This window comes from Schistocerca nitens, chromosome 5, assembly GCF_023898315.1.
Source record: "Schistocerca nitens isolate TAMUIC-IGC-003100 chromosome 5, iqSchNite1.1, whole genome shotgun sequence".
NCBI lineage: Eukaryota > Metazoa > Arthropoda > Insecta > Orthoptera > Acrididae > Schistocerca > Schistocerca nitens.
The window spans coordinates 200775358-200787719 of NC_064618.1; positions in this window are offsets into that span (position 1 = coordinate 200775358).

Consider the following 12362-nt stretch of genomic DNA (forward strand, 5'->3'; position numbering starts at 1 on the left):
AATATTTCCTCCGGGTTCGGGGTTTCGAAACAGCTGCTCTTGATCACTTCTGAACTAACCCTTGAAAGTGGGCTGTTTAAGTTTTTATGTTGGTAACGCCACGTAGCGCTCTGTATGAAAATCACTTACTGTGCTGTGTGCAATCTGTGGGTGGTTGGCATTGTTGGAATATTCGCTATTGTACTGTTGGGCAGTTGGATGTGAACAGCGCATAGCGTTGTGCAGTTGGAGGTGAGCCGCCAGCAGTGGTGGATGTGGGAAGAGAGATGGCGGAATTTTGAGAGCGGACGATCTGGACGTGTGTCCGTCAGAAAAAGGGAATTTGTAAGACTGGATGTCATGAAATGACTTTTGAACACTGTTAATGTAAATACGTTGTTTGTTCTCCATCAAAATCTTTCATTTGCTAACTATGTCTATCAGTAGTTAGTGCCTTCAGTAGTTAGAATCTTTTATTTAGCTGGCAGTATTGGCGCTCGCTGTATTGCAGTAGTTCGAGTAACGAAGATTTTTGTGAGGTAAGTGATTCATGAAAGGTATAGGTAATTATTAGTCAGCGCCATTCTTTTGTAGTGATTATTGAAAGTCAGACTGTGTTGTTGTAAAAATATTGTGTGTCAGCTTAGTGTTGATCTGAATAAGTAAAGAGAGAAATGTCTGAGTACGTTCAGTTCTGCTCAGCTGTTTGAAAATCAAATAACGTAAGTTTTTCCAGCACTGTCATTTATAAATTTTTCTAAGGGGACGTTTCACCTTAATCCAAGTTCAGTGGTAAGCACAAATTCTTTCCATTCAACAGTTCCTTTAAATCTTTCCAGCTTTCAGCCACTAGGGCTACAATGTCTTCGAACTGTGCCTTTTCTCTTTTGGAGATTTATTGATATTATTTCTTGTTAAACAGCAATGGACTCAAGCTACACTCATAACTTAGATATTTTTAAACATAATTTATTTCATTGATTTCCATTTCTATTACTCTCTTTCGCTTTTTGTGTGGGTATATATGTATAACCTTTACAGCAAGTGGCTGGAGAGTAATGCCAATATAGTGTATTGCGTAACATGGGGAAGGTTACCACTACTAGAAAAGCTTGAGAAATAGGCGCAAGAAATATTACATACGCAACAAAAAAACGCTTTGACAATCTTGATAGCTTGATGTTCCTGTTAACCTTTCTGATGAATACATATAATTCGTGTTTGCTTATCCTACTGACATTATCATGGTCTAATATTGGAATTCCGTTCACAGCACTGGGATTACTACGTGTTCTCAGTAATGAAAGCATGTAATGTAACTCGCAACAAGCTAATTTCATTCGCTGTACGGGACTCCACTAATGAACTTCGTGTCAAATGCTTTACGCTGCAATAACGTGTAAACGACGAATTTTACTTTTATTTAATCGGACAGAAAATGGCAACGTAACGAACGTAGGAACATCGCGACTTTTACTTCCTTTCCATAGCAGAGTACTTGTCTCCTCTATATCAGAAGTAAACACGAAAGATTCAGACTAAAGCTATGTAATATCCACTTTAAGGTGTAAATAGAAATTTTATATAAGAACCGGCAATAGCGTTAAACTTATCGCATAGACAATATAGTACTAATGAACACCCCATTACAGACCAAAAGGACTTTTTTTTTTGGGGGGGGGGGGGGGGGTTGAGCCGGCCCGCCACGAATTCCTCTCCTGTGAAAACTTCTTCATCTCAGAATAGCACTTGCAATCTACGTCCTCAATTATTTGCTGCATATCTTCTAATCTCCGTCTTCCTCTACAGTTTTTGCCTCTACAGTTCCCTCTAGTACCATGGAAGTCAATCCTTCGTGCCTTAACAGATGTCCTATCATCCTGCCCATTCTCCTTATCAGTGTTTCCCACATATTCCTATCCTCTCCGAATCTGTGCAGAACCTTCTCAATTCTTACCTTATCAGCCCACCTAATTTCCAACATTCGTCTGTAACACCACACCTCAAATACTTCGATTCTCTTCTGTCCCGGTTTTCCCACAGTCCATATTTCACTACCATACAATGCTCTACTCCAGACGTGCGTTCTCAGAAATTTCTTCCTCAGATTAGGGCTTATGTTTGATACTAGTGGACTTCTCTTGGTCAGGACTGCCCTTTTTGCCATTGCTAGTCTACTTTTGATGTCCTCCTTGTTCCGTCCGTCATTGATTATTTTTCTGCCTAGGTAGCTGAATTCATTAACTTCATCTACTTCGTGACCATCAATCCTGATGTTAAGTTTCTCGCTGTTCTCATTTCTGCTACTTCTCATTACCTTCGTCTTTCTTCGATTTACTCTCAGTCCATATTCAAACTGATTAGATTGTTCTTTCCATTCAGCAAAGCATGTAATTCCTCAACACCTTCACTCAGGATATCAATATCGCCAACGATTCGTATCATTGATAACCTTTCGCCTTGAATTTTATTTCCACTCCTCTCCTGAACCTTTTATTTCCATCATTGCTTCTTCGATGTACAGATTGAACAGTAAGGGGGGGGGGGGGAGGGGGAAGACTATATCCCTGTATTACACACACCCTTTTTAATCCGAGCACAACATTCTTGGTCGTCCACTCTTATTATTCCCTCTTGGCTCTCGTACGAGGGGCGTTTGAAAAGCCAGTGCAAAAATAAAAACTACTTACATGTTTGGGGTAAACCTTTTTTATTTTTCGACGTAGTCTCCTTTAAGACTTACATACTTCGTCCAACGCAGTTCTAATTTGTTAATCCCTTTCGAATAATAGGAATTGTGCAAGTCTGCAAAATAGCTATTAGTTGCTGCAATCACCTCCTCGTTTGAATAAAATATTTGTCCTGGCAGCCATTTCTTCAAACTGAGGAAGAAACAGTAGTCTGATGGAGCCAAGTCTAGAGAACAGGAGGGATGTGAAACGAGTTGGAGTCCTATTTCCATTAATTTTTCGACCAAAACCGCTGAGGTGTGTGCTGGTGCATTATCGTAATGGAAAAGGACATTTTTGTGGTCCAATCGCTGGCGTTTTTCTTGCAACTCGGTTTTCAAACGGTCCAATAACGGTGAATAATATGCACCTGTAATATTTTTACCTTTTTCCAGACAGTCGATGTGGATTATCCCTTGTGAATCCCAAAAGACAGTCGCCACAACCTTTCAAGGCCGAAGGAATGGTCTTCGCCTTTTTTGGTGCAGATTCTCTCTTAGTAAGCCTTTGTTTAGATTCTTGTTTGGTCTCAGGAGTATAGTAATGTATCCATGTTTGAGCCACAGTGACGAAACGACGCTTAAAGTGCTGCGGATTCTTCCCGAACAGCTGCAAACCATCCTTGCAACACTTCTTACGATTCCGTTTTTGGCCAAGCGTGAGCAATCGCGGAACCCATCTTGTGGATAGCTTTCTCATGTCCAAATGTTTACGCGAAATATTATGTACCCGTTCATTCGAGATGCCCACAGCACTAGAAATCTCATGCACCTTAACTCTTCTGTCATCCATTACCATATCATGGATTTTATCAATGATTTCTGGAGTCGTAACCTCCACAGGGCGTCCAGACATTCAGCATCACTTGTGCCCATATGGCCACTCCGAAAATTTTGATACCACTTACAACCTGTTGTAATCGAAGGTGCAGAGTCACCGTAATGTTTATCAAGCATCTCTTTAGTCTCGTGAGGCGTTTTGCCTTTCATAAAGTAATGTTTAATCACCACACGAAATTCTTTTTCGTCTATTTTTGGACAATCACTCGACTTCCTTGATTCACACGAATGCCAAACACAACGAAATATACCAATATGGCTGAAACTTGGTGTGCGTTCTTTCCAAAGATGCTACTAACTAAACATGACCACGGTACCCACCGGTGGTGCCAACTCTCGGACTTTGCGTGGTCTTTTCAAACGCCCCTCGTACATATTGTATACTACCCGTCTCTCCCTATAGCTTACCCCTATGTTCCTCAGAATTTAGAACATTTTACACCATTTTACATAGTCGAATGCTTTTTCCAGGTCGACAAATCCCATGAACGTGTCTTGATTTTTCTTAGTCTTGCTTCCATTATCAACCGCAACGTCAGAATTCCCTATATCGTGCTTGAACCTGTTCTAAAGGCAAACTGATCGTCATCTAGCACATCCTCAATTTTCTTTTCCATGCTTCTGTATATTATCCTTGTCAGCAACTTGGATGCATGAGCTATTAAGCTGATTGTGCGATAATTCTCGTACTTGTCAGCTCTTGCAGTCTTCGGAGTTGTGTGGATGATATTTTTACGAAAGTCAGATGGTATGTCGCCAGACTCAGACATTCCACACACAAACGTGAACAGTCGTTTTGTAGCCATTTACCCCAGTGGTTTTAGAAATTCTGATGGAATGTTATCTATCCCTTCTGCCTTATTTGATCTTAAGTCCTCCAAAGCTCTTGTAAATTCTGATTCTGATACTGGATCCCCTATCTCTTCTAAATCGACTCCTGTTTCCTCTTTTATCACATCATGCAAATCTCCTCCTTCTCCGACGGTTGTTTTGACTTTCCGGTATGCTGAGTCTATCCTTAAGAGAATTAATTCTTTTTCGTTTTCTTCACATTTTTCATGCAGCCATTGCGTCTTAGCATCCCTGCACTTCCTATTTATTTCATTCCTCAGCGACTTGTATTTCTGTATTCCTGAGCTCCTGGAACACTTTTGTACTTCCTCCTTTCATAAGTCAAACGAAGTATTTCTTCTCCCTGCTCATGGTTTCTTCACAGTTACCTTCTTTGTACCTATGTTTTTCTTTCCAGCTTCTGTGATGGCCCTATTTAGAAATGTCCATTCCTCTTCAACTGTACTGCCTACTGTGCTATTCCTTATTGCTCTATCTATAGCCTTAGAGAACTTCAAGCGTATCTCGTCATTCCTTAGTATTTCTGTATCCCACTTCTTTGGGTATTGATTCTTCCTGTCTAATGTCTTAAACTTCATCCTACTCTTCATCACTACTATAGTGTAATCTGAGTCTTTATCTGCCCCTGGGTAAGCCTTACAATCCAGTATCTGATTTGGGAATCTCTGTCTGGCAATGATGTAATCCAACTGAAATCTTCCCGTATCATCCGGCCTTTTCCAAGTATACCTCCTCCTCGTGTGATTCTTGAACAGAGTATTCGCTATTACTAGCTGAAACTTGTTACAGAAATTACTCTTTCTCCTCTCTTATTCCTTGTCCCAAGCCCATATTCCCTGTAACCTTTTCTCTTACTCCTTCCCTTACAAATGAATTTCAGTCTCCCATGGCTATTAGATTTTCGTCTCCCTTTACGTACTGTATTCCCTCTCAATATCATCATATACTTTCTCTATCTCTTCATTTACAGCTTGCGACGTCGGCATGTATACCTGAACTATCGTTGTCGGTGTTGTTTGCTGTCGATTCTGATAAGGACAAGCCGTTCATTCAGCTGTTCACAGTAACATACTCTCTGCCCTATCTTCCTATTCAAAACGTACCCCACACTCCCATTATACTATTTTCTGCTGCTGTTGATATCACCCTATACTCATCCGACCAGAAATCCTTATCTTCTCTCCTTTTCACTTCACTGACCCCCACTATATCTAGAGTGAGCATTTGCATTTCCCTTTTCAGATTTTGTAGTTTCCCTACCACGTTCAGGCCTCTGACATTCCACGCCCCGATTCGTAGAACGTTATCCTTTCGTTGATTGTTCAATCTTTTTCTCATGGTCACTTCTCCTTGGCAGTCCCCTCCCAGAGTTCCGAATGGGGAACTATTCCGGAATCTTTTGCCAATAGAGAGATCATCATGACACTTTTCAATTACAGGCCACATGTCCTATGGATACACGTTACGTGTCTTTAATGCAGTGGTTTCCATCGCCTTCTGCATCCTCATGCCCTTGATCACTGTTGATTCTTCCGCCTTTAGGGGCAGTTTCCCACCCTTAGGACAAGAGAGTGCCCTGAACCTCTGTCCGCCTCCGCCCCCTTTGACAAGGCTGTTGGCAGAACGAGGGTGATTTCTTATGCCGGAAGTCTTCGGCCGCCAATGCTGATTATTAATCAATATTTAAGCAGTGAAGGGATTCGAACCCGGAACCAAGGACGTTTTGATTACTAATCAAAGACGCTACCCCTTTTTTTATCTCATTTTGTTCGTGATTGTTCGTTCTATTTGCTCGGGGCGGACGTCTTATTATAGATGGTGGCTAACCCTCTGACCGTACATGCTGAGTCAGCATGTCTTTGTTGCCAACGGAGAGATCAACCTCTAGACTACCTCTAGACTACACAGAGATTATATTGTATAAATTTTCCTTCAGTCGATTCTGAAGTACTTGAAGAGAATGATAGAAGGAAAAGAAGAAGAAGAAGAAGAAGGAGAAGAACCTCAGTGAAAATTATAAGCCAGAAGGAACGATGAAAACAACAACCAACAGTACTAGTAGCAAAAAGGTCTCCCGAAATTGTCTGCGAAAGTCTTAACCATCATATCGAATCCTTCTTGCAGTATAATTTTAAAACTGAAAGGTGTCGAGATTTTTTTTTAAACAAGTTTGAGGAAAGATGAACGTTGGGAAACAAGATAGGTAACAGATGGTATCTACTCGTTAGGTTAAAAGTTTAGCTGACTGTTTAATGTGAAAATTATTGAACGAATCTTGGGAGTGTTTTCACTGTTGTTTTCATTGGAAGTTCATACGAAGAACAGTCTTTGGGTCATACTGGCCGGTCCGTGAGAATTCAGTTACGCTCGTTTGAAGCTGATGCAACAACAGCCGAAAAAACAAGATATGTCGTTCATTGAAGTTGACTCTTGCAGATGTGTCATTTGCACTTCACATTTCTCAAAATGATGTGTTAGCTGCAGCAGTTTACGAGCTCTTCCTCTTGTAAGCTGGGAAGGCAAATTGTTGCTCTAGCTAGAGTGGTAGTAATGTAGAGTCAGTAGTCGAGAATGAAACTGTACTTTTTGTTTATCTATTTTTAAATTAGGATATTTCACCGTCAGTATCCGTGCTGATCTTACAATTTTGCAGATGTTACTATGGTCCTATTTTCTGTTGATTCGTGTGGTTATCACAGCAGCGATTCTTCACGTAACTACGTGCTGTCTGATTTCACCATACGTAAAGTTACACCATCTTTCAAACCATATGTCTTTCAATAACCATCTTGTATTTTTTGTGACGCGATACGCCTGTTTACATTTAATATGACGACAGAAATGGTACCAGACACTATTTTTTATATCTTATACTACAAGACAGGTTTGTAGCCTATCCCCTATGTTATTCAATCTGTACATCGAGCAAGCAGTAAAGGAAAGAAAAGAAGAATTTGGAGCAGGAATTAAAGTTCTTGGAGAAGAAATAAAGACTTTGAGGTTTGGTTCAAATGGCTCTGATCACTATGGGACTTAACTTCTGAGGTCATCAGTCCCCTAGAACTTAGAACGACTTAAACCTAACTAACCTAAGGACATCACAGACATCCATGCCCGAGGCAGGATTCGAACCTGCGACCGTAGCGGTAGCGCGGCCCCAGACTGGATCGCCTAGAACCGCTCGGCCGCTCGGCCACTCCGGCCGGCACTTTGAGGTTTGCCGACGACATTGTAATTCTGTCAGTGACAACAAAGGACCTGGAAGTGCAGCTGAACGGAATGGACAGGGTCTTGAAAAGAGGATATAAGATGAACATCAACAAAAGCAAAACGAGGATAATGGAATGTAGTTAAATTAAATCAGGTGATGCTGAGGGTATTAGATTAGAAAATACGACACTTAAAGTCGTAAATGAGCTTTGTTATTTGGGGAGCAAGGTAACTTATTATGGTTAGAGTAGATAGGATATAAAATGTAGAATGGCTATGGCAAGGAAAGCGTTTCTGACGAAGAGATACGAGGTTGGAACTTTAACAGTGGCAACTATTTATTTACAGCTCGTACAAAATACTGACCATCAAAGTAGTCACCAGCATTGTATATAACCCATTGCCAGCGATGTGGAAGTCGTACGATACTCTTAGCAGTGGAATTTGTGTTGACAGTTCGAGCGGCGCGGTTTGTTGCCCGCCCAATTTGTAGCAGTTCTGAAGCGAATGCCGTGAAGTGTTTCCTTTAGTTAAGAAATCGAGTTGGACTTACGAGGGCTTGGAGTGCAGTATGTGGTATAGCACTTAGCAACCCCATCAGTCAAACAAATAATTACTGCTTGCTCTGTACGTGCTTGAGCACGTCCTGAAAAATGTTGTCAGATCCTTCAGAAATTGTCATTACTTCTGTCTCTAAGCTGGTCGTAGGTTGTGTTCCAAAAATGAACAGCATAGAGACAGAAGTGATGACACTTTCTGCATTACCTGACCATCATTTTGCAGGACAATGCTCAAGCACGTACAGTGCAAGCGGTTACTGATTTTTTGACTGATGGGACTACTAAGTGCTATACCAGCTATTGCACTCCCCTGGTTTAAGCCCTCGTACGTTCAACACGATTTCTAAACAGAAGGAAACACTTCACGCCATTCGCTTCAGAACTGCTACGAATTCGGCGGGCAATAGACCGCGCCGCTCGAACTGTCAACACAACTGGCATTGCTAAGAGTATCATACGACATCCACATCGCTGGCAGCGGGTTATACACAATGCTGTATGACCTTTAAGTGTCTCCCCAAACCCCACACTGCTGGCGTACCTAGCACTTACAGTCTCGTAGAACAAGGCTGATTTTCATATTTAATCCTTTTTTGTTGTGCTGTGTACAACAAGCCAAAGCATTATTATGTAATTTAATTTTCAGATATTTTGTTTAATGGTATTTTTACTGTGAGATAAAATTATAGACTGTCCGCGTGGCAATGAAAAATTTGCCAGTGCCCGCTCTGTGGTCCATTAAGTGCGAGTACATATTATTCTGCGCAGCCTTTGCAGTCCTGGCTATTAACTACGCGCAAAAAAATCCCACAGCTGCTGGAAGCCCGCTCAGGTGCGGGATCTTCGCACCTCATTCAGAGTGTATTACCGCCCAACAATGCACAGTGGCAGCGCATTATCCTGTCACCCTATGTTTCATTTGGGTACATTCTGCTCGCTGCGAACGGCCGCTGTCGTCCATTAACCGGTTTTGCGAAAAAACGAACGAAAAATGTGTGCGATAACCGGCGGTCCTCGAATGGGCACGTTATGATTACACCTTTGTGTGGGCGACGAACAATTGACGGACGGGTGGTGGGAGCCGATATGTTTGAGCGTGCAGATATACGTTCAGCCGGTCCGCGTTGCCCCGTGCCAAGAATCGAACTCGGTCCGGCCGGATCAATGCCAGGACAAAAGTGCCGCTAATGGGCGGCCTGCGTTTTCACTGCATTGTCTGCCCCCATGTATAGTTATTTACAGCTGTCCTGCTCATCTGGAATGGTGGACAGCGCTTCTGACACCAATGGCACGGTGTCAACCACGTGCTCTCGACTGACGAGTCTTTCTGACAGCATTGTGCAAAAACAATCAGCTTATATTTCACTTCGTAATAATGCAGATACGTGAAATAAATTGTCTGCTCATAGATAACTCTAAATGTTTGAAACGACTACGTGTCACGCTCTCTGGAGCTCTCAACATTTTTAAAAACCACTGCGCAGTATAAATGTTCTATCGCTGCACGTGAGTTTACTATGTCACTTGTTGTCTGCTTCAGCCTCCTTTTTGTTTAAAATATTAATTTTGTACATCGCATATCGGCAGTGGACTGCCAACTTCAGGTTCCTATATGTTATGATTACAGTATTTTGTGTGGTAAAAACTTCTTTGAGATTCGTGATTCAATGTAATAATAAGATAACATATTTCAATATACCAAAATGTATCGTGGAAAGCATAACAGGTGAATTCGGAAAGTAATTTCCGATTAGATGCGAAATGGAAACCAATATGAAAATCCGATAGAACTCTGCATGCATGTGTTGGGCAGTGTCTTTAGTCTGCCTGTCGATTCGATTGCTTCTTGTCGTCCTTTTCTGTTGAGAGCGCAAAGTGAGCATGTAGAAATGCCTAAAACAACAGTGTCTCCTGTCAAGTATGTGGATCTGGTGAGAGATTTCGCCTGAAGCTATGCAGCCCACATAACGTAAATGTCATGCATATCTTTCTTGTTTGATCACTCTCAGTATAGCCCTTAATTGGTTCCCTCCCTTGTTCATCTCTGCTCACATGAACCGCTTGCTACGAAGACAGCACTTTGGCACAAACAACGGAAGGCAAACAGCATTTCGGGACAAACAAGGAAAGGCAGACCAGCGTAGAGAATTGGCGGAAAGCACAGGTGGCTGCTTTTTCTTTGGTAAGTTTGTACAACGCCACGACTACGCCACGACATATGTTTAAGTCGGAGCGGCGACTATATAGAGAGGTAGCTGGAAGCCGTGGCTAACTGTTGCGAATAAAAGAATTCCGATTTTCACTGTGGTTTTCAATTCGTGACCAACCAGACCTCACTTTCCGAATAGCCCACGTACATGGAGTAACGGTATAGCTGTAGATATTTTTATTGGTGTCTGAGGACAGAGTATTAAACAACATTATCGTCAATATTTGCTTCATTTGCAGACTAATGATTATAGCTGTTAAGAGTAGGATGTTTTTAGGTGGTTAGTTCCTCCAAGGACATGTGGCAAGAGCAAGCCATTAACGCTTATTTTTCCCTGAGAAGCACGCGTGGTCAGGTGTTGAAGTGTGGACGTAAGGATGTAATATGGTTAGCCTGTGCTGTAGGCTTAGTCCACTTAATGGTGCAGTTATGATCCTGTAGAACATATGAGGTAGTAAATCTAGTGATATGTTTGCATCAAGACTGTTTGATGCAGATAAAAAACGATCAATACAATGATGTGTGTACATATTAAGGTGGCATATAAAAAAATATTCACACTTATACCTGTTGCACCCTGTATGTCGGAAATTACCAAAGTCCACTGCAGCAGAAAACGAGAGACGTTTGCCAATTTCGTAAGGCAATAAAACAGTAAAGTACATTGATTTAAATTGTAAGTGAAGTCGATAGGCCCAGGGCAACTATACTGCGGCTAACTTTGACTAGAAAATACAGATGCTCAGTAGACCTTCTTCTTTCACTGGTACCATGTCCCGCGCTGACGCAGGGTCGGCATTGTTATGGACGGATTTGGCAAGGTTAGTGGAAAGGGGTGGCCAGATGCTCTTCCTGCCGCCACCCCGTACCCCCTGGGATGGAATGGGGGTACCTCTGCTGTATCCGTCGAATGTAATTAATGGAATAGTGCGAGCATGTTCAGATGCCTGCGAGTCGTGTAACTGAGGCGCAACGTGGGGACCAACCCGGTATTCACCTAGCGGGATGTGGAAAAATGCCTAAAAACCACATCCAGGCTGGCCGGCACACCAACCGACGACGGGGGGATTCGAACCGTGGCCGATGCGCCTACCCGAGTCCAGGAAGCAGTGCATTTGCGCTCTCGGCTAACCTGGCGGGTCCCAGCTGCTCAATAGATGATAAAACGAAAAAAACAACTCACCCTAGTCTTGACTTGCAGTTTTGCCTGGTCCCTATTTCAACACAACTGAAGTACTGCTTATTTTTCTTGGTCATCCAATGACATACAATAGTGATTCAAGGGTTGCTTTAGACCTTACCTGAACGTCCAACAAAATGCACGGAAAGTAAGAACTGCAGTGGCTTCCGGATTAGCGGAGATACGAAGGCTGTTCGGAAAGTGAGGTCCGATCGGTCGCTATATGAAAACCACAGTGAAACTCAAAAAAATTTTTATTCGTAACAGTTAGCTAAACCTTCAAGCTACCTCTCTAAATAGTCGTCGATCCGACTTAAACATTTGTCGTGGCGTTGTGCAAACTTCCCTGTACCCATGTCACAGAAAGCAGCCGCCTGTGCTTTTCACCAATTCTCTATGCTGGTCGGAATTTCGTTGTTCGTGCCAAAATGTCGTTTTCGTCTCCAGCGGTTCACGTTAGTAGAGATGAACAATGAAGGGAGCCAATTAAGGGCTGTCTTGGGGTGATCAGCACTTCCCAACGAAAACGCTGCAGGAGCGTCTTCATTGCCCCTGCAGAATCTGGCTGATAATTGTCTCGAAGAAGGAAACGCAAGACTTCTGTGTTATGTGGGCTGCATAGCATCAGTCGAAATCTCTCACCAGATCCACATACTTGGCGGGAGCTACTGTTACTTTAGGCATTTCTGCGTGATCACTTTGCGCTCTGAACTGAAAAGAGTGACGTGAATCGATCGACAGGCACACTGAGGACACTGCCAAACACATCTGTACGAAGTTACATCGGATTTTCACAGTGGTTTC